We start from the raw sequence: 23,388 nt of genomic DNA on the forward strand, positions 1-23,388 counted from the left end.
CTGCTCTGAAGGAGCATGGTAAATTCACCGAAAAAAAAAAAAAAAAAAAAGAGATTCATAGACTTCTGCCTGAGTAGCTAGGATTGCAGGTGTGAACCACCAGTGCCAGAGACTATCTTCAACTCTTACCAACAGCAATTTTCTCTGCTGAGCAAATACACTTTATACTCTGATTTGAATACTTGCTTTTTAAAAAAATGCACACACACACACACACGTGTGTGTGTGTGTGTGTGTGTGTGTGTCTATTCAGAAGACAACAATCTCTCTAGCAACCAGTATCAATCATAAGAAAAAGAAGGGGGAAAGCCTGACTATATCCCAGACTCTCATTTGTTTACCTGACTTCCAGAGTTAATTCCCAAGAGTGCTGAAAAATATGAGTGGTGGGTTCGCAAACTGAGTTTAGAGGGTGCTGAGTCTATGGCTGAGTTAATTTATGTGAAATTAGTAGAAAAGCAATCAAATCCTTCAGACTCGAGTATTGACTACAGGTCCTTGGCCTGGCTTTATGCCATTTTTCTGTGCTTTCTGCTTTAAGAAGAGGCAGCCACCCACAAGAGGTTCATCCCACTCAGTTCCCATTCCCTCACTAAGTGAGCCCAGTGCCATGAAAGAAGAGTCTGTGTGCTAGCCATCCTTGGCCTTGGCCAAGCATCTCTCTTCCCTGGTGGTCAGTTTTCTAATATGTAAATTATAGGGTGAGACAAGATGATCCCTGAGATTCTTTCTAATCCTAAAAATGCAGGAATTGCTCAGCAAGTGCTTGGATGCTTCTTCTTGCATTGATTATTGTTTCTAAACTTTCTCAGAAACCATATAGTTCTCAAACTTAGAAAAAATATAGCTTTTTTTTTTCTGGTCATGGGGCCTAAACTCTGGGCCTGGACGCTGTCCCTCAGCTCAAGGCTAGCGTTCTACTACTTGAGCCACAGAGCCACTTCCAGCTTTTTCTTCTTATATGGTGCTGAGGAATCAAACTCAGGACTTCATGAATGCAAGGCAAGCACTCTACCACTAAGCCACATTCATAGCCCAGTATGAACATTTAAATGGAAACGGTTAGACTTTTCTGTTCCATATGACATAAATGGCTTCCACTGCAGCTAGATGGGGCATCAGGCCTTCAAGGGTGGTAAGCTGCTCTACTAATACAGAGGTAGAAAGAGACAGGGCCAGGCATGATGGTATCTGCCTGTAATCCCAGCATTTGGGAGATCAAGATGGGAGGATTAAAAGTTTGAGGGCACTTGGGGTCATAGAGCAAGACCATGTCTCAAAACAACACCCAAAATTCAGCCTTTAGTGGCTCATGCCTATAATCTTAGCTACTCAGAAGGCTGAGATCTGAGGATCACAGTTCAAAACTAGCTTAAGCAGGAAAGTCAGTGAGATTCTTATCTCTAATTAACCACCTAAAAGCTAGAGGTAGAACTGTGGCTCAAGTGGTATAACACTACCCTTGAAGGAAAAGAAGCTCAGGACAAGTGGCCAGACTCTGAGTTCAAGCCCCAAATCCGGAACAAGAAACAAACAAAAACATGATACAGTGACAGATTCAATATGTAGGATCCTCTATTTGCCCCTTACTTCCTTGATAGGATGACCGTCAACCTTAGTGTGCTTAGGATGGAGGGATTTCCCAGGAAGCCAAACTCTCAGTGCTAACTTGGGCAAGCCCAGGTGGGTCAATACATTTGCACGTATGCAGACATCTGCTTCCGACTGTGGTATGCTGGCTCCGGAGGGGTTTCTTAGGAAACTGATGGCTTCTGGATCTCATGATCAGGAGGTCACTGCACTCAGAAATGGCCTCCTGACTCTGAAGAAGGGAGAGCTCATTTCAAGCGACCACACCTTCTCTTCTCTGCACTCGGTTGGTTGAGTGCATTCTCCAGTTGTCTGAGCCTCAGGAGGAAGAATGAGATAAAGTGTCATTTGAATACTCTCAGGTCACATTGGCTATTCTCTTGACTCCCTTTCTCACACTTCCATTATTACTAAACATTGAAGTCGTTCATGAGCATGAAGTTATGCTTATTATCAGGCCTGTTCCTCTAAGACTCTTAACATTCTTGTTATTGGTAAATTGAAAGGAGAAAGGTGTCAGGTTTGGGGCCAGTGTTTCAACCACAGCTGGGGAAGGAAGGAAATGTGATGTGTGGTGTAATCGGAAGTCTGTGTGAACAGTGTCATGACCATAAATGACCCCTTGTGAGCTGTTCATGGGCACATTTTAGGTGGTGTAAGGGAGGATGCTGAATGAGACAAAAGTACTGCTCCTTTGGAGGCAGCACACCTCCTGTCTGGGCTCAGTCAGCTGGCCTGACTAACTCTAGGGAGTCTGTCTTCATTGCTCACAGCAGGCCATCCCCTCTGACTCAGGCTGTGCTAGATTGTTTGTCTGGGATCTGATGGGCAGCACGTCCCCAGAACCTATCAGCACATTTCTGGCCAGTCACGTGAGTGAGGTGGTAGCCTGTAGGCATTCCTCTGTCTTCTCCCCTGGAGGGAAAGGCCATAGAACCAGCATGTGAAGCACCAGGCTGTAGCCTGGTGTTAAGAGTTCCCCAGGCTTAGAACTGGAACTGCAGTTCAACCATTTCCTAACTGCTCTTTGGCAAGGCACTTGACATCATTAAGTCTCAGTTTCCTCAAAGGGACAGTGATTCCTACCTTCCTCCTGGTATCTTCTTCTCCCTGAGTTCTGCAAGCCATCAGGTTGGGCAAAAAATGGATCCAGAGGAAATTCTCAGCTCTGTATGCACAGTTTCCTGGAGCTTGGAGTCTGGATGATTCCCCACAAAGGAACTCTGCATACTTTTCTTTTCCTAGGAAGGCTTTGCTATAGGGATTTGCTAAGTCTGTTCCATGGACTTTTCACGGACGGTTTGCTGTGGTCCTGCAGGTATTGCATAATGCAGAAGGGAGGATGCTTGTTGCCCAATGAGGAAGAAGCACAGAGGGGCTTCTGCCTCTCAGTGCAATTCCCAGGGCCATGCTCAGAATTCTGGGGAAGCTAGGTTTTCTTTTTGTTGTTGTTAATATTACCATTTGAACTTAGGGCCTCAGCGCTATGCTCTATCACTTGAGCCATAGCCTCATTTCCAGCATTTGGGTGATTAATTGGAGGTAAGTGTCTCATGGATTTTCCTGCCTAAATAGCTAGGATTACAGGTGTGGGCCAGTCAATTGGCCTAGGTTTCCTTCTAGTCACCCAACTCCATTCCACCAACAGCCAGTACCATCTCATCTTCTATTGTTCTATCCACTGATCCATGACCAGCAGGAGGAAATAACGAGGTCTGGGGAGCCAAAGCACGGCCTGGGCGTGTGTGTGTGTGTGTGTGTGTGTGTGTGTGTGTGTGTGTGTGTGTGTGTTATGTTTCATAGCATCAGGGATAGGAGGGAGATAAAGTAAGGAAGTACTTTTGCTTGGCTTTTCTGAGTGAGAGTAAGATGTGTGGCAAGATAGGTTTCCCAAGTGTGTGTGTGTGTGTGTGTGTGTGTGTGTGTGTATGTGTATTTCCTGCTGGGAATGTGAATAAAGAGGAGGATGTGAATTTAAGCATGAGACAGAGTCCCTGAAATTAGTCAGGAGAGTGTCTCCTGATGTGACTGATAGAAAAGAAGTTGTGCTACTTTTTAAGAAAGGCTGACTGGCAGGGAGATGAGATCATGCTCTGCCCTTTGTCAAACTGGTATCTGTCTCACTGTACATCACGCTTCTTCTCAGCACAGGTGTGGTGTGTGGCAGACACCACAGACAGTATGTCCAGGATGAAAATCCCACCTTCTCTCTATAAGCCAGTTTCATTCAAGGCATGAGGTGTGTGTGTGTGGAGTGGGGGTGTATTAGGAGCTTTCTCTTAGCTTTTTCATTCAAAGCTGGAGCTCTACCACTTAAGCAACTTCTAGCTTTTTGGTGGTTAATTGGAGATAAGGAGACTTTCCTGCCAGGTCTGACCCTAGCCCTTGATCTTCAGATCTCAGTCTCCTGAGTAGCTAGGATTACAGGTATGAACCACTGGCATCCAGCCCAGCACTCTTGATTAACCTGATCATCCAGACCTTAGTGCTTCATTAGATTAACCCAATTATCCAGAAACTCAGTACTTCATTCTGCTCCTTTTTTTGTTTGCCCATCCTGGGACTTGAACTCAGGGCCTGGGCACTGTCCCTGGGCCTCTCTGTCAAGGCTAGTGCTCTACCACTTGAGCCACAGAGCCACTTCCAGCTTTTTCTGCTTATCTGGTACTGAGGAATCAAACCCAGGTTTTGGTGCCTGCAAGAAAAGCACTCTACTGCTGAGCCACATTCCCAGCCCTCCTTCTAGTTTTTCAAGAGAGAAAAGAGTGGTGATGGAGCAATGTGAGTAAATTCAAGTATTGTTTGCTGGTCATCCTGTAGGAAACACTTTGCTCAGATATGTAAAAGCTGTTCAAAGTTCTCACTGGATTAAAAAATTCTAGCACGAAGAATTTGATATGGTTCAAATAGGTCCCTCAAAGTTCAAATAATAGAGACATAATTCCGAGTGCAACTGTGTTGAAAGGTGGGGCCTGCAAAGTGGAAGAGGTCTTAAGAATGGATTAATGCAGTTATCATGAGAAATGGCTTGGTTACCAGGAGAGTGGCTTCTGACGACTCCCTTCCTTCCTGTTGCTTTCTTGACCTTCTGCCTTCCATCGTGGGATTCTATACCACCAGGGTCTTTCACCAGAGTCAATCCCTAGACCCTTTGCTTCCCTGCCCCTAGAACCTTAAGAGATAAACCTGCATTCTTTATAAATTACTGGGTCTCAGGTATACTGTTACAACAATATGACATGGACTAAGACAAAATCTAGGTTAAAAAAGAAGCTGTGAGACGTAGCACATGCTTGCAATTTCAGCTACACAGGAATCAGATATTGGGAGATTTGGGGTTCAAAGTCAGCCTAGGCAAAAAGTTAGACTTGAATCTCAACAAGCCAGGTATGTTGCGCATGTTGAGGATCCCACATGCATAGGAGGAAGAGGAAGGAAGATCACAGTTCAAAGGCAGATGTAGGACAAAATATGAGCCCTGACCTGAAGAACAACTAAAGAATAAAGGACTGAAGGCATGGTTCAAGTGGTATAGCACTTCCTTTAGCAATACAGAAAGCCCTAAATTGCAGCCCTAGTACTACTGCCAAACAAAATGTAAATGAGGATTCTGTGAAGGGGATCTCATTATTGATTATTGTACTCATTAGTTTTAATCAAATCCTGGACAATCTGCGTGACCTGGGATGAGAAATATGTATTCATCTTATAAAAAAGGGAGTACATATGGGGCTGGGAAGGTGGCTCAGTGGTAGAGCGCTTGCCTTGCATGCCTGAGGCCCTGGGTTTGATTCCTCAGCACCACATAAGCAAAAAGAAAAAAGCCGGAAGTGGCGCTATGGCTCAAGTGGTAGAGCGCTAGCCTTGAGCTGAAGAGCTGAGGGACAGCGCCCAGGCCCAGAGTTCAGGCCCCACAACCGGACTCCCCCCCCCCCCCAAAAAAAAAGAAACTCAGGGACTGTGCCCTGAGTTCAAACCCAGGACTGGCAAGTAAATAAATAAATAGTTTTTAAAAAAAGGGAGTACATGTACAATGTGAAAAGGTTAGTCTAGAGAAAAAGAGATGGGAGACACCGCTGGCCTCTGGCCTTGGCCTCTCTGTACTGTACACAGTCGTAAACTGTGATTTAGAGACCGGCTAAGTAACAAAATGGCTCCAAGGGAAACAGAAACAAGACAACAGATTAAAAACTGATGTTTCAGTAATAACTGCAATTTGAGAGGCTCGAGATGAGTTTAACACAGACAAGAAAATATTCCAAACTCTTCCTGTGAAATCAGGCTTAATATTTACTTTTTGTATTTTCTGAATGTCTCATAATCTGCAATATTACTTTCTAATTCTCAGTATTTAGTTAAAAATAAATTGATACAATTAAAAATATATTAATTCAGAATTCAGCAAAGACAACAAATAATGAGTGTTTTTTTTTAACTCAAGGACTTTTATATTTACATACACACACATGTACACACATATATGTGTTTCAAAAGACACATGCTTGTTGTCTGCTCATATTCTTGATAGTGTGCTGGTTTTGTATTTCTGTCCTATTTCACACTTGAACTGTTGACTCAATGAAACCTCTTCTGATTTGAAATTGGAACTTAACCATGCCACAGAGTTCAGGACAAGCTCTTCATCACTGAAACATTTTGATTCCTCAAAATATCTGTGTATCATTCGCCGTCCTCAGTGTTGCTCAACTTAGTCTTCAGAAGATCAGGAACAATCCATAGATTGCTCTCCACCCAGCGGGAGTTCTCTGCCCTGTGTCATGATATAAGCTGGCTGTACTTGGGACTTCGGAAATGACACTAATTCAGACATATTACTTGGGACTTTGTTTTGTAAATTGACATCTTCAAGGGTAAACTTATGCACTGGTGTTATTTCAGTATAACTTGTTCTTACATGGTGTAACTTTGACTCTTCCATGTGTGAGTTCTCAGAACGGATGCTAATAATAGCGTTTTTTAAAAAACAGGGTCAGATAAATTCAGCTGGACCAACAATTTGTATTCTCTTTTTAGAAAACCAAATGTACTTTGTTTTTTTTTGGTCCGGTTTTGGGGCCTGAACTCTGGGCCTGAGCACTGTCCCTCAGCTCTTCAGCTCAAGGATAGGGCTCTACCACTTGAGCCATAGCACCACTTCCGGCTTTTTTCTTTTTGCTTATGTGGTGCTGAGGAATCGAACCCAGGGCCTCAGGCTTGCAAGGCAAGCGCTCTACCACTGAGCCACCTTCCCAGCCCCCAAATGTACTTTGTAAATGAATGTGAAGTATCTAATGTAACCGCTTACCGGATGCCCACGGCTCCACCTATGCGATTCCCTGTGTGATGCATACAGAGAATGTAGGGAAACCTTGGTCTTTTTTCAAGTGGTCTGTGGGACAATATTTTGCCCCATTGAATGTTTCTCAGGTGTTTGAAAAATACTATTGTCTTCTTTTCAGATTTTTAGATCTAAGAGAAATTACTTTCAAAAAGAGAAAGAAAGAAAGAAAGAGAAGAAAATGCCAGGAGAAAGAGTTCCTCTACTATTTGGTAGTCTTGTGCTCCAATAAAAGTGTCCCTGTTCCCGTTACTTCATATTGGAATGCCAAATGCTAAAGGCTGAACTTTGTCTTTCTATAAATGTATCCGTCAGGGAAGATAAATTTGACACTGGCTTTTAGGTCAAGGTCCAATGTTATGAGAGTTTTCTAAAGAATCCCAAGGGAACACATTTGTCTTGTTAGAATATGACAAATCTTAGCAACAAATTATCCAAGTTGCCCCAAACAGTAAATGCATATTTAGGAGTCAAGAACAGATTTCTGGATGGACCATGTTGTTCCAGCATTCACAAAGACTTTCACAGAGACACCGTCTCCAAGGACCCAAGTATGGGTATTGATTTCTGGGTATTGAAAGACTGTGTCTTGCATAATAGTGGGGTGTGAGTGTGTGTGTGTGTGTGTGTGTGTGTTGTTCACCACAGTGCCATAAAAGTTTGTTGGAGAGGAGTTAGAAGGATAGACATTCACTTCTCAGATGACCTGGAATCTTTCTGTCTGTACCATGGTATGGTTACCTGGCAGCCAGGTGTACCTCTGACACACAGCTGGAATCTACAAATACCCTCTTTATACCACAAGCCGTTTAATCGATCAAGTAAGAAACATGCACTAAGAGTTGCTTTTGCCATGTATAAATAGATCCAGGACTTCACTGTAGTTGTTTGAGAACCAAATGAGTTACTTTTCTTCCAGTCATTCCCATGTTTATCAGCCTATCGGGGTGAAATGACTGTGCTAGAGGAATACAGAACCAGGGCTGGGGGAGGTGGCAGTCACTTTGACTAGATTCAAATGTCCACTTCCTCATACCCTTGAGTTTATGACACCTGGTGGTTGATGTAGTTAGAGATGTATTTGTTGTTGCTATGATGCAATCAGCTGGGTGGCTTAAGCAGTAGAGTTCTTTGTTTTGTTTTTGTGCCAGTCCTAGGGCTTGAACTTAGGGCATGAGTGCTGAAATTGAGCTTTCTTTTGCTCTAAGCTACTACTCTACTACTTGAGCCACAACTTTACTTCTTCTGTTTTGGTAGTTAATTGGAGTTAAGAGTCCCATGCCCTTTCTTGCCTGAGCAGGTTTTGAACCACAATTCTCAGATCAGTCTCTCGAATAGCTATGTTGACAAACATAAGCCATCAGCACCTGGCAGACATAAAATTTTATTGTCTCAAAATTTTGGAGTCTGATGTACATATGACCATACAAGATGATGTTAAGCAAAATGAACCCCAAGATAAGGACACAAGAGATTTTTCTTTGTTGTTGTTGTTTTTAATGTACTACGTGATTTTTCCTTTGCTTCTTTTGTATGTTCTTCCTCCTGTGGTATAACCCTGTCATCACGGTATTCAATTTTGGTACCTTGCATCTTGTATATCCATTTATCTAACTTGGGGAGGGGAAGGGGAATAACAAAATGCTGAAACAAGGACACAGGATGACCCATTGCACAATGATGCTCACAAAACACTATGCTGGAAATGAACCTTATAACTTTGTGGGAGGGGGAGAGAGACGGAGGGAGAGACTAGCGGGAGAAAAACAAAAGAGAGGGTAACAATGTCCAGCAAGAAATATAGTCATTACCTTACTGAAGTAACTATAACCTCTCTGTACAGCATCTTTACAAGAAAATAAAATTTAAAAAGTTTTTGGAGTCTGGACATCTGGGTGAGGTCAAAGTGCTGGGAGAACCGGTCTCTTCTGAGAAGAAGAATCTGTCCATAGCCTCCTTTAGCTTCTGATGGTTTGCTAGCAATTGTCAGGTGTTGTTCCACTTGTGGGTATATCAGTCCAATCTATGCTTTCATGTTCAAATGGCATCTTTCATGTCCATAGGCATCGGTATAATTTCAAATTTCTTCTTTTTATAGGACTTTAGTCATATTACATTAGAATTCTACTGTATTCCCGTATGAGTTCACCTTAACGAATTACATCTACAATAGCCCAATTTCCAAAAAAGGTTGTATTTTGAGATACTAGAAGTTGAAAGTTCAACACATGGATTTGATGCACACATACAAATAAGTGCATAGCACTGTTACAGGGAGATAAGCAGATGAAGGCCATTGTAGGCTTCTCTGGATGCTATCTGATGGAGTCTTACTTAAACCCTGAGCATTACTGTGAAGCACATATGCCCATGGATGCATATTGGGTGTAGCAGTTGTGAACATTCATGGTATTGCCTTTGAATTTGGTGGCAAAATGATGTATCATGTATCAGTGTTATTTCTGACAAAATTCTATAGCTACATATATATGTGAGTAGCATATGGGTCCACTGAGTTGTAGTTTCTGATTTCTTTGAATTTCTTCCATTGTTCAAAGACAGTAGCATCATTCACTTCTTTATTTTGATTTAGAAATGTAACTAATCCCACACCAGACCAAGTTTATATTTAGGCAATTGTGCAATATGAGAGCAGACACTCATATCCGGGGGTAAATGCAAGACTGGAAGGGAGCCTCCACAACATGATCATTTCTACAGCAGTATTTCCGTCTGCCTCCTCTCAGCTGTGCGTGGACCCTGCGCAGTGAGGGCGGTGAGCTTTACGTGTCGTGTCGTTGCGCTCATCTGCATTCTGACATCCTTCGCAGAGAAACCAGTGGGTGCTGGTGACTGATGAAAGTTTCCTGGCACTCAATTCTTCAGAGAACTGAGGTGGGGAAGAGCGTAACCTTGCTCCAGAGCAGGAAGACACCACCTCTGCACAGATAGCAAAGCAGCACTTAAGCAAACAGGACATAAATCCTGAGTAATCTAGAGAACTTCATCTACTATGGATCAGATGTAAAGGCTCAGCCTCCAAAACATAGTGTTGGTAAAATAGCTTAAGACTTGGTGTGTACACATGCATTTGTGTGTGTATGTGTGTGTGTGTGTGTTGCTATTGAAGGACTTGAACTCATGTCCTAGTGGCCCTTAGATTTTCACTCGAGGATGGCACTCTACCACTTGTGCCGCAGATTCATTTCTAGCTTTTTGCTAGTTAATTGCAGATCAAAGCTCTCTTGGAATTGTCTGTTCAGGCAGGCGTCAAACTTCGTTCCTCAGATCTCAGCCTCCTAAGTAGTTAGGATTACAGGTGTGAGTCTCACCAGTTCCTGGCTAGCTTGAGATTTCAGAAATAATTATGTTGTCAAATGAAGGTGATGAGTTGTAAAGGGAGACATTATTTTGTCTTTAAAATCTTGTATATTGTCTATCATTCACATTCAGAAAAAAGCTTCTATAGACAAGATCTTGCTTATGTAGCTCTGAACTTGTGACTCTCTTACCTCAGCATGCTTTGTCATGGTTGGAGGCTTGTTGATCCATTAGCTAGCTTCACCAATGACAAACTATCTGCTACAAATTAGTTATTTGGTGATACCAATAACAAGAATACGTTAAAAGTTTCACTGAAGAATATCACAAAGAGCAGACAAGGCTTTCAGGAAAAGGAGGAAGCTAGTTGTTTTTCTTTTTTACTGAGCACCAATTTCTAAAACAGCAGCATAGTTCAATATAGATGTTGAGAGTCACTGTGGACTCTCACAGCTGATCCTGGGACCTGTGGAGTTCCCTAGAGGGGAAGAAGATCCTACTCCTATTCTGTGTTGACTTGGGCCCCGTTCCAGGGGCCTCTCTGCAAGAGTTAAGGGTCGATGTTTGTCTGGCAATTCCTCTTCCAGCAATGGCTATAAGCAGAGTCTCTCTAGCTTTTCCCTTTGTGAGCCTCTTTGATGAGGGTAAAGCCCTCCCAACCATCTGCCCTACCTGTTTGCTGTGCCCACGGGGAGAGAGCTTGGCTTTGTTCCCTCTCACTCTCTCTGTCCCGTATCTTGATGGATGACGAGTTTGCAGCAATCCAACTGCTCACAACAAAGACTACATCCCCTTTGCTCTTTTCTCTGTGTGCTGGTTGGGAAGCAGCAATGTGTTTCTCATTATTTGGTCTGTTTTACAGTGTAAGTTCCTGCTGGGGTTCATTGCTTTGAGGATTACCGGTATTTCATCTCAGATATATAGAACTAGACCTTCCCTAATATTTAACTATGGTAGTCTGTCCTCAGACAGGAAACCCTTGACATGTTTTCTAAATTTAAAGGCTCAACTACATATCAGGGTTGAAGAAATTTTCCCTTGGTTTCAAGAACATTGGGTGGATATGGCTGTGTCTATGTGGCTACCATTTATATGGATGGTAGTGGTGGGGAGTATATGACCAGGAGCAGTGGATGCTAGGGGTTGGGGATTCAAAGCCATCAGGCCATAATGAGAAGAGAACAGATGGTAGATCCAGGAGTTCTGGTTTGAATTCCAGTTTACTTATAGGCTGTTGGAATAGCCCACGACTAATGGAAAGAGATTTATCTTGACTTTCACCAGGAAGAAGCAGTGCAACATACTTTTTTTAGGATTATGTTAAAGATTAAATGAGGGCAAACTGAAAGCACCTGGTGTATTACAGGTGCTGGGGTAAAAATAGCTATCATCCATGGATCCCCTTTCAAATCCTAGATACTTGGGAGCCTGAGATCTGAGGATTGTGGTTTGAAGCCAGTCTGAGCAGGAAAGTCTATGAGACTCTTATCCCCAATTAACTACCATAAAGCTAAAAGTGGAGCTGTGAATGCAGTGGTAGAGCACTAGCCTTGAATACAAGAGCTCAAGGATAGTACTACTTAAATCCTTAGTTCAAGTACTAGTACCTGCATACACATAAAAGTGCCTATTATTATCAATATCATTATCTTGGGAGTCAAAGTCTCACTATGTTACCCAGGGCAGGACCTAAACTCCTGGACTCAAATGCTACTCCTGTCTTAGCTTCCCAAGTCACTAGGACTACAGGTATGTGTCACCATCCCCAGTTTAAAAATAGCTCTGACTAAAATCTGTGTAATGGGGAGAATCATCATTGAAAATAAAGTGGCTGTGAACATTGGTGGTCCCAGTGCAAAGACTTGGCATTTACAACCGAGCTTTTCTCCGCATTAAAGAATCATGTAAAGGGAAGGAACACATGAGACCTCACATCTTTGCACAAGTCAAATGACTGCCTAAGTAGCTCGTGAAAGAAGCACCTAATGACTCCCTGCATATCAGCTCCAGGGCACCAAGTCATCTGAAATATGGAAAGTGTCCTAATCCTCACTTTCACCGGAGAGCTGGTAAGCTCCTGTCCGTGAAAGTAGAAGTGATACTGAACACACTGCTGTGGGCTCGGCAGACACGACATTTACTCTGTGCTATTCATGAGGTTCAAACACAAACTCTCTGTCAGAGGCATTCTGCAGAGAGCAAACACAGTCTATTTGGCTTTAGCGTTGAATGAAAAGCATACAGTACCTTTTCAGTCACTTGGCTTCCTCTCTTCTCCCTTCCAAACAAAGACTGGACCCTTTACGCAGTGTCTATAGAGGTGCTGGATTACATGTTCCGCTCTGCTCTGGGACTTTGGGACTGGGAACCAAGAGGCATGAAAATGAGGGTGTCTGAAGACACCTGCATGGAGGCCCTCCTCAAAGACCTGGTCTTTTCTCAAGTGGCAAGCCTGGGCAAAGCATCCCAGAAGTGCTGCCTTCTCATCCCTGGGGGCAATCACTGGGGAGAAACAGGAGAGCACTTGGAGAGGATCCCTGCTGGACCACAGAAGGGGCCCCAGGAGGAGGAGGGGGAGGAATAGGCCGTGGTCAGGGCAGTGCTGCAGCAGCTTGACATTGGTGCTGATGATACTGCCTTTGAGGAAAGTCCCAGGTGGAGCTGTACTTTGGTACAGCAATTTTACCCCTGAAATGTCCATCTCTTCACATCTCTGGCCATTCTTCACCTGACTTCTTTACTGGAATTCTGTTCTCCATCTATGAGTCCATCCTGCACATCTCAAAGTCTGCCTTTATGATGGGAGTTAAGCCTTCTACTGTGCAGGCAAAGCCTACCTTTCCTGCCTTAGTCCCACACTGTACCCAGGCTGCTCTAACTCTCACTTCCTCAGGAAGCTCCTCTGTTCTTTCTTCTACATTCACCCCTCTGTCCTTAAGGATCCTCCCATGAAGTCTTTTGTGACACTCAACTCCACAACTCTCTCTCTCCTGCAGCCTCTCATGCAAGACATACCTTCTACACCACATTTGATCTCTAACAGTTTTCTGTTCCTTAGTCATTAGTCTGTAATGGAGTACCTTTGTTCTAGGCATTGTTAGGTACTGCAGACCAACAGTGGACTAAGAATCATGGCTTCTCCACAAAAAGAAATTGCCATCCAAAAGGAATCTGCCATTCAATAAGGAAGGAAGGAAGGAAGGAAGGAAGGAAGAAAGGAAGGAAGGAAGGAAGGAAAGAAGGAAAGAAGGAAAGGAGGGAGGGAGGGAGGGAAGGAGGATAAGGGAAGAAAGAAGGAAGAAGGAAAAAAATAAGCATTATCGTGAAAGTAATGAAGTCCGTTTAGGAAATTTCTTACTCTTTTATACAGCTTTATTGAAATATTATGGAGCCAGGTGTCAGTGGCTCACACCTGTAATCCTATCTACTCAGGAGGCTGAGATCTGAGGATCTGGGTTCAAAGCCAGCCCAGGCAGGAAACTCCATGACACAGTTATCTCCAATAAACCACCAGAAAACTAGAAGCAGCTCTGTGACTCAAGTGGTAGAGCGCTCGTCTTGAGCTGAAGAGCTGAGGGACAGTGCCCAGGCCTAGAGTTCAAGCCCTATGGCTGACAAAAAAAGAAAAGAAAAAGAAAAAGAATGGACATAAAATAAATAGATTTAAAACATAATTTGATAAGCATTCAGATCTATTAAACCAGCACAGTATAGTAAGCATTTTAGCCTATCTTTTGCTGTTAGAGCAGATTAGCACAGACTGGGTAATTAATTACATTGCTTGTTTTGGTAGTACTGGAGTTTGAATTTGCACTTGCTAGGCAGGAGCTCTACCACTAAACCATGCCATCAGCCCTTTTTTGCATTGGTTATTTTGAGATAGTGTTTTATTTTTGCCTTGGGCCCGAGCCTAGACGATGACCTTCTTGTTTTATGCTTCCTGCTGCAGCTGGGCCACCATATTCAGTTTTATTTTTTTCTATTGAGATGTGGTCTCATGAACAAGTCTTGCCTGGCTTGGCCTGGGACTGTGAACCTCCAGATCCCAGGAATGAACTATAGTCCCAGGAATGAACTACCAGGCTATAGACTGAGTAATAAATTAACAATAGAAGTTTTATTTGGTTCACTGTTCTGGAGCCTGGGAAGTCCAAAAGCAGGGCACCACATCTAGTGAAGGCCTTTGTGCTGCAACATGACATGGCTGAGTGGTAAGCAGGTGAGGGGTACGCAGGGTAAGCAGAAAGGAAACGCACCCAACTCCTTTTCTCAAGAGCCTATTCTCTCTATCAAGCATTCAGCCATTTGTGACCTAATCTACCTCTTAAAGATCCGACCTCTTTTTCTATAACTTCTGGGAAACAGGAATCTATCAAGCACTACCTCCATGATCCTAGATCTATAGTCAAAAGGAAAGAAGCGCAGAAGGAAAGAGGAAAACAGTCTCTGACATTCTCTCCCATACTCTGCCTGTGGGCTCAGAGGGGTCTTCTTGTCCACAGGCATTCATTCTGCTCTCTCTCATTCTGCATAGGATGGTTTTCAAGGCTGGTGCAGTATGAGATGCCTTCTCAACTGGAATCCTTTGTTGAGAAGCCCGCAGCACTGTGCACATCACTCACCAGCACTAAATGATGACTTATAGGCTTCCATCCTAGAAAAGCAAGGAGGGGAAAGTGAAGGATCTGTGAGGCCTGAGTCCTTCTCTCCCCCAAGCATGGGCTTAGCGAGGCTAGTACAGCTCACCTGCTGAAGCATCTTTGTTGGAACATGAGACTCAGACGATTGCCTCATTGAATGATCTGTTTAGCAGGGATTCTGGGATTTCATGTGTGTTACCCCATGTCAGTGATGATTTGGTGGGTGTCATACTTGGTGAACATTTCACACCCTGACTGAGACATAGCCCATGCTCCATGATATATTGGACCAGGAGCCCAACGAGGTCAATGGATAGTAGTAGCTGATAGATGCTGTTTGCACTTCTGCAAACCCCTTGACCCCTTGACCACTGAGGTGTGAAAAGACACTTGGGAAAGTGCTGTAGAACATGGCTGACTTCTGCTCATCCATGAACTTGCTGCCCAGGTGTTGATCTTAATGTTTCCTCTGGCATCCAGCATGGTGCTCTGTGGCTTCACTCAGCATGTTCTACTTCTCGTGGTAGTAGCACATGGGGCATAGGATCTGCCTGAACACTCTCCAGGCTCCTCCTCTTACAGGCATGAAGAATGTGCTAAAATGGTCACTCCATTTATGCACCATATCACAGAGTGGAAGGGTCTATTGCTCTGATGACTGGAAACAGCTTGATCACATTGGATGACCCAGAGTTTTCACACTATAACAAACAGGGAGTACTTCTCTCCTTTCTACACTACTTTCTCCACCACCTGAGGGGCTCCCATGAAGAGGTGGTGAGCCAGTGGTGCCCTGGTCAATGATCCTCAGGACCCTAACGATCCATAAGCGTCGTCTCCTGATTGGAGGAGGTATGAGGACATGCCGTGTAGTCCCCTCCTTACTGCTCTTACACACAGAAGGTAGCAAACTAAGGATGCTACCTAGGAGCATTACAAAAAAAAAAGAATAAACACATTTTTAAAAACTGAAAAAAAAATTAAAGAAAGCCAGCAAACAAACTAGCTATGTGTGAATCTAGCAGGTCCCAGTCAAGAAACTCTTGGAGCTCTGAGGACAAAAGCTCAGCCCCAACCCAAGCAGAACCTTCTAGAGATAGAATTTGAAATTCTTTCCCATTGGCTTCTTGTGGAGTCAGATTGGAAAAATTGACTAACAACAGGTCATAACTCACAGTGGTTATCTCACTTTTGGACTCAAAGAGACCTTTTCCACCCTAATAATAATACTTAGGTACAATACTAGTAATGATCATAAAGAAATCCAGAGCTTTTTGCTTCCGTGTGTTATGGAGATCAATATTTATTTACTTAGAAATTAGGATGCTTCAGTGGTCTTTTCATTTCAAGTCTGAAAACTCATTAATAACCTCTGACTTTCAAAGACCTCATCCTCTGCACCCAAGGTATTCAATTCCCCTTTCTTAAACTGGGAATGACTGGTGTCCATTATATTGGGCTTACTTTAAAATTATAGTGCATTTACTTTAAAATGCTCTGTTCCTTAGGATGTGATGGAGTCATATTACTGATCTGGGGTTGAGAGAAAGAAATGTTTTATTATTATTTTCCCCATGAAGTCGTCATAAGATTTCTCACTGGAAATATTGCAACCCAGAAAGGAGTGAATTGATACAGTCAAAGTGACAAAGGACAAAACTGTCAGCTAAGAGACTAACAGCCAGAAAGGGTGGTCTTCTGGTATAAAAAAGAAATGCAGGCATTTTTCAGCTGCCTCAGTCCCTTTATGCAGTTGTAACAAAAATACCTCATTATAGATGCTTTATAAGCAATAGAAAATGAGCTCTTGCAGATCTATAAAGGACTGCAAGTCAAGATCAAGTTACCAGAAAATTCAGTGTGTGTAGAGAGCTTGCTTTCCCCCTCAGATGCGGTACCTCGTGGCTGTATTTTCACAGAGGGCAAGGTTTTACCCCTTACTGGCTGCTACAAAAGGCAAGTAAATTTCACCATGCGTTTTAGAGGAGACAATCCAACCCCTAGCAGTGAACATATTCACCCAGAGATTTCTTCTCTTCTTTCATTTCCTATGCTGAGCAACAATTGACCTGTGATACTACTTATCAGTTTTCTAGGCTTTGATACAAAGAAGCAGACAGTATATGTTTATCTTTGTGTGGTTTCTTTCTCATGGTATCCTCATTTGGAGACTCATGTATGTAGCAGCCTGCATTGTAGTACTTGCCCTGTATTGTAGTACATGCCCTTCAATGCAGCATAGAATTTCTTTGTATAATCTAGCAGGTCACTTATCCAATCCCCTAAGAATGGATCTGTGGGTTGTTTCTACTATGGGATTGTTATGAATAATGCATAATGGATTAATGAATATTCATAGTGAACATTTCCATAAAGTGTTTGTAGAAACATGTTTTGTTTTCTTTTGAGTAGGCAATTGGGTATGGAATTGCTGGGTCCTTCAGTGAATTCATGTTTCCCAGTCTGAGAGGCTATGGTTGATATTAGATGTGCTTGACCTCAGGGTCAGCATCCCTTTCGTGTTAGCTCATTGCAGAGCAATGGAGACATAGATGGCAAAAAGTAACTAGCTGGGCGTCTGTGGCTCACGCCTGTAATCCTAGCTACTCAGGAGGCTGAGATCTGAGGATCAGAGTTCAAAGCCAGCCCAGGCAGGAAGGTCTGTGAGACTCTTATCTCCAATAAACCACAAGAAAACCAGAAGTGGTGCTGTGGGTCAAGTGGTAGAGCATTTGACTTGAGCTGAAGAGCTGAGGGACAGTGCCCAGGCCCAGAGTTCAAGCCCCACGACTGACAAAAAAAAAAAGGAAAAGAAAAAAAAAGAAAAATAACTAACACCATACATTTACTATAGGCCTGGAATGCAGTGAATAATTTAAAATGCATTGTATATTACTCCTTCCAAGAATTCCTCTAGATAACTACTATAATGCCTCACATATATATATGAGGAAACTAAACTTTTTTTTTTTTTTGCCATTTCTGGGACTTTAATTCAAGACCTGGGCACTGTTCTTGAGCTTCTTTTCACTCAAGGCTAGCACTATGCCACTTGAGCCATAGTTCCACTTCCAGCTTTTTCTGAGTAGTTTACTGGAAACCAGAGTCTCACAGACTTTCTTGCCGAGGCTGATTTTGAACTGTGATCTCCAGATCTCAGCCACTGGCACCTGGCCGCAACTATGCTTTTTAAAGCATAAAATGACCCACAACTTAAGTTTGGGCCTTTCTGATCCTAAAGTTTCAGTCTCTAATCATAACTGAATGAGTGAGTCAATTGTGTGACATTCAAAATGCCTTATCATTGTGTTTGTTTGTTTTTTTTTTTCTCAAGCTGGACAGCCACGTGTTCTGTTGGTCACAGGAACCAGTGAGAGGAAGAAGCTCTGGCCAATTGAAATGTGTTTTCATCTTGCTTTATCTGTTACTCTAGGAAAAGCTCCTGTGCAATACACATTTGGAAATTTGCTAGATTTCTACAGTACTCCACAGGAATAATTTACAAAGTTGTTTAGTCCAAAAAATGAGCATATATTAAATGGGCTTAGTTTTCAGTTGGTTTGGATTATATTTCTTTAGAAAGCTTAATCCATCAAAACACCATAAATAAGAATTGACTATCTGTGGCATCCTGACATAGAAGCAGAATGGAAGAACAAGGTAAAGGAGTAAGAAAGAAAGTAAAGGAGGCTCCGGTTGAATTCTCAACCTGGTATTTCACAGTGGAAAAGCTACTAAGAGTCACTTTCCTTATTGGTAGAATGAGGTGTTTACTATGAGGATAAAAAGATAAACTAGGTCCTTGCTTTTTGCAGGATTTACACGATTCAGAGTGAATTTGTAAAAATGGCCTGCTTTGTGGATCTGTGTGTTCCCATCCTAGTTAGTCACATTTATATGAATGATACACCAGAGACTGGTAAGTGAGACAGAACACAGCAACAGCCTTGGGCAGCCAGTGGGGCAATGAAAATACACCATATAAGCAGGGATGAGGTTTTCATCACATTTCACTCACAGCCAGCTCCTGGATTGATGCAGAAGTGTGCAGGTCCCACCCTGCTCAGTGGAACCAGCCAAGGGGTGAGGAGAGAGAGAGGGAGGAGAGAGAATGGGAGAGGGAGAAGGGGGGAGAGACAGAAAGATACAGAGAAGGAGGGAGGGAGAGAGAGAGACAGACAGAGAGATCAAGAGTGTGTGGGGGGGGGGTCATGTGGTTGAGCTCCCTTCCACAAGCTGGAGGCCCTGAGGATTCTGTGTCCCTAGAGGGGTTAAGTTTTCTAATTTGCTCAAACTGCCAGCCCAGTGTCTTACTATGACACAAAGGATCCTGTTTTTCTTAAGGAGCTGAGCTGTTAAACTTTAAAGTGGCTCAACTCTAGTTCATGGAGGGGGGGGAGGAGATGACGATGGAGGGGGATGGTGGTCACTGTGTCCACAGTATTTGGAGAACAAAGGAGGAATGGCCTTCAGCCTGCACCCCTGTCCAAGCAGTTAGCAAGGTGAGGTGTAGAAATCCCTTTGCTGGAGGGGAATGAGGGGAGGGGGATTTAGGCAGCTTGATCTCCTCATTTTATTGGGGGGCCTGGAGATTATATGACTTCTCCAAGGTTTCATGGCCTCTGTGAGGCACAGTTTTCTGGTGTAGGGCATGGCCAGAGAAGGAAGCAATGACTCATTTTAATTCTATGAGCCCTTCACAAAGGGAATGGACCCCTCTTCCGGCTCTGCCATTTCTGCCCACCTTGTCCACAGTGCTGGGATCCTCCTGCTCCATTCTTCTTGGAGTCAGAGCTTGTGCCTATTTATTCTTTCCAGTCTTGCACTTTGCTCTTTTATTTTTACTGGCCCTGCATGTGTGTTTGCTCTTGGTGCTCACTTTATGCATATTGCAGAAGGTCTGGTGTTTAACTTGAGCTCAGGACTAAATATAACCCGCCGCTATCGCCAGAGGCCCCCACACATGTCAGCCTTTTCAGTGTTTGCAAACTCCTCCCCCAGGTCTCGGCATGCAGAGCAAGTTCCAACACTGCTTTTGTGGGCACTTGCTTTTCAATAGGAACTTTCACCAAAAGCAGGGGTGGCCAGGGTTGGGAAGAAATTCGATCTTATCTCAGGCTTGTTCTCTGTGAAGCACAAAGCCCTGGGTAGACCAGACTCAGCATTCCCCTTCTCTACCTGGTAGAAGAACCTGGTAATAGGCTCTCATAGACTCAGTTCCCATCCTGTGGCACCTTTGAAGGCAACTGGAAAGTGTCTTTAGTATAGCCACATCCTCCTGTCTCCCTGTCCTTGAACATATTTGGTGAGTAGCTTTCCATGGAGTCCCAGACCACCAGAAAAGCATGACTCTGGAAGGCTGCTGCAACACTCCACCTTGCATAGCAAGCTTTAGACCCACCTCCTCCATGAAGCACACTCCATAATTCCCCTGTGAACACTGCTCTCTCTTGCCTATGTTATGGTGGGTAAAGTCACCTATGAAAGTTATTTTGGGGTTTCATTTTACTGGAAGAGGGGCAAAAGCCCCCACAATCTGAGCCTGTGTGTTCAACTTAGTTTTTCCCAGTTCATCTACACAGTGCTGGGAAAGTACGGCGTGCTTGATTTCTCACTCTTCTGAGGATACCCTTTCCCTGTTGTCTGACTGCAGCACAGCTCCTCTGCTATAGGACCTAACTACAGGCTGGAGAGAAGTGGCCTGAGTGGCAGCTGAATCTCTTCAGCAAATAAACTTAGCAAGAGGTGACAGCAGGGCCAGGTAGCTGAGTCAAGCCAGGAAGGGGACTTACAGAACTGGAGAGCACAAAGGTAGTTGAAGTCAGACCCTGGAAAGTTTCCTCAAGGTATATGCAGCCACAGTTTCCCTCCTTTGAAAGACTACCTCCAGTGACCGCATCTGTCAACCAGATGAGGTGCAGAAACCGAGGAACGGTTATGTATACAGATCCAGCACTCGCTACCTGGGAGAGAAAAATGTTCCAAAAGTATTAAAAAGGACTAATAAAAGGACCTTGGGATTCAATGACCAGGTTGCTCTTAGCAGTGGAGCTCAGAAGATTTGGAAGCATAAATTGGTTTGGGCCCAAAGTAAGGGAAAGTAGGAGAGCACTCAGATAAGAGACAGCAAAGAGAAGAGAGGAAGTATTCTCGGTATGTTTGCAAGCTCACTTCAGCACTCCACCCACATCCAAAAGAAGTGGGAGGAGAGCAGGAGACAACAGATAGCAGAGGAGGCAGGGAGGGAAGAAGCTGTGACTCCATTGAGAAAAGAGGACATGTGGTAGGCAGGGCCACACTTCACATGCTTCTCTAGAAGCAGGGTTAGGATGCTTTGGCAGCTTGTAGTATATAGCCAGTGGATTTTCCCTATAGCTATAGCCCTCTAGACCTGCTTTCTAACCTGTCTCATGTATGTTCCTGCTCCTGTTCTTTGCCCTCACCTCTGTGTTGACAGGGTCACTGTAACGCTACCATTCAGACTTTGAATGAGGACACGGTGTCCCACATTATTAGGTAAAAGAACAGTCTTGGCCAATGTCATCTGAATCTGGCTGCAGGGTGGTAGGGGTTGTGTGGGGTGAGAGGCTGATGGCTAGATTTTGAGTCTCTCTAGTTTTGATATTTTTACTGCAGATCAGAATCTACAAAGGACCTATGGAGCTTTTCCTCATGGCACAGTTGAGAACACAGGGCCCCATCTACAAGGAGGTAGGGCTGGCTGTGAGCTCTGATATTCAGTGATTTGTGGTCAGAACCTGAATTTCAGGGTTCCTGTGTCCCAGGACTGGGGGTGGGGTAGGAGGGTCTACATGTAGGTAGGTGTTACAAAACTGGAATTACTCGATCATTTAAGTGGTGTTGAATGTGGCTAAGTCAAGGGTGTAGAAAGCATTCTCCAAAGGGCTCTTATCTCTTCTCCCCTGGTTGAACATATGATATTGTGTTGGACACAAGATCAAAGCCACTAATCCCTTGGAAATAGGCAGAAAAGTCTATAAGCCATGAACTGAGATGAAAATGTCTTATCTTGTGTTTTTAGTCAGAGTGGAAGTTGAAATCATTTGCTCACTCACATATGGTTTTCATTATTTCACACCCGTGTAACATGAGATAACATGCACTCATGTGTAGACTCAGTACATATATTCTTTCTCACTTTTTTCTCTTCCCCACAGAAGACAGTTGGAACTCCATGCACTCGAAGGCTTACACAACCCTGTTCCCTTTGAGGTGTTCAATTACACAAGAGCTTCAATTACGTGCCCAGTCTGGAGAACAGAGCGGACAAGACAAAGTCCTTGTCCTCCAAACCTTAGATTTTTCATGGGAGAGAAAGTCAAGAAGCAAAGAAAGCCAAGTGTATCTTGTCAGGCAGCAAAAATTCTATGAATACCCTCACAGTGCCAGGGGACATAGGATTTTTCTTTTATGCTTAGACACCAAAGGAATCTTGTGTTGCTGCCAGGTCCCCTACTGTCCCAGATAGCTCAGAGCCCACGAAGGACAGGGTGCCCATTCCAACTATTTCATTCATCAGAAGAGTCTTCAAGTTCTCTCACCCTTCTTCTGTCCACTTATTTTTATAGGGTTATCAATTCAGATCTCAGTGTCTCTCACATTGTATCCTTTCCATTTAGGTTCGATTTCCTTCTTAAAAGGGAAGCCTTAGCTGGGTACCGGTGGCTCACTCCTATAATCCTAGCTACTCAGGAGGCTGAGATCTGAGGATCGAGGTTCGAAGTCAGCCTGGGCAGGACAGTCTGTGAGACTCTTATCTCCAATAAACCACTAGGAAACCAGAAGTGGCGCTGTGGCTCAAGCGGTAGAGCGCTCGCCTTGAGCTGAAGAGCTCAGGGACAGTGCCCAGGCCCAGAGTTCAGGCCCCACAACAGACCAAAAAAAAAAAAGAAAGAAAGAAAAGTGAAGTCTTTTTGTTGCAGGTTTGTGAATAGTAGTGTTTTCCCCTGTTCTTGCTCTGACTCATTTTTATTTTGTAAGTGCACTTAGGCACTTTGGCCTGTTGAGTACTTTGAACTGAAGGACAATGGAAAGGATCTTAGAAACAAAATCTCTTCCTGACAGCTTCCTTCCTTGCTTTCTCCGGCATCTCTTCTGCCCTAAGGCCATAGAGACAAGAATTCTCTTTTCTTCAGGTAAACCTTCCTCTACTTTTCTGTGTAGGAGCTGGCCATCAAGAAATTCTCATCTGATAGTAGATCATCTGATGCTTTCAGTCCAGAAGAGGTCCCACCCTTTACCTGGGTGGAAGGAATACCACATAGGGAGACCAAGAAGAATCTAGACAGAAAGGCTTGCAGGATTCCTCTCCATCTATTAGAATTAGGTGATTGTCTTCTGTCATTGTCACATTTCTTCATGGTTGCTCACTTCTTGTCAAATCTATCCATGAAAACAGACAGTCTACTCTAGGCTTTGAGTCTTCATTTCTGAAGGCTTTTGTGTCACATAAGACTTTGATTAAATAAATCTGCTACG

The sequence above is a fragment of the Dipodomys ordii genome, unplaced genomic scaffold (genome assembly GCF_000151885.1).
Source record: "Dipodomys ordii isolate 6190 unplaced genomic scaffold, Dord_2.0 Scaffold4, whole genome shotgun sequence".
Classification (NCBI taxonomy): Eukaryota; Metazoa; Chordata; class Mammalia; order Rodentia; family Heteromyidae; genus Dipodomys; species Dipodomys ordii.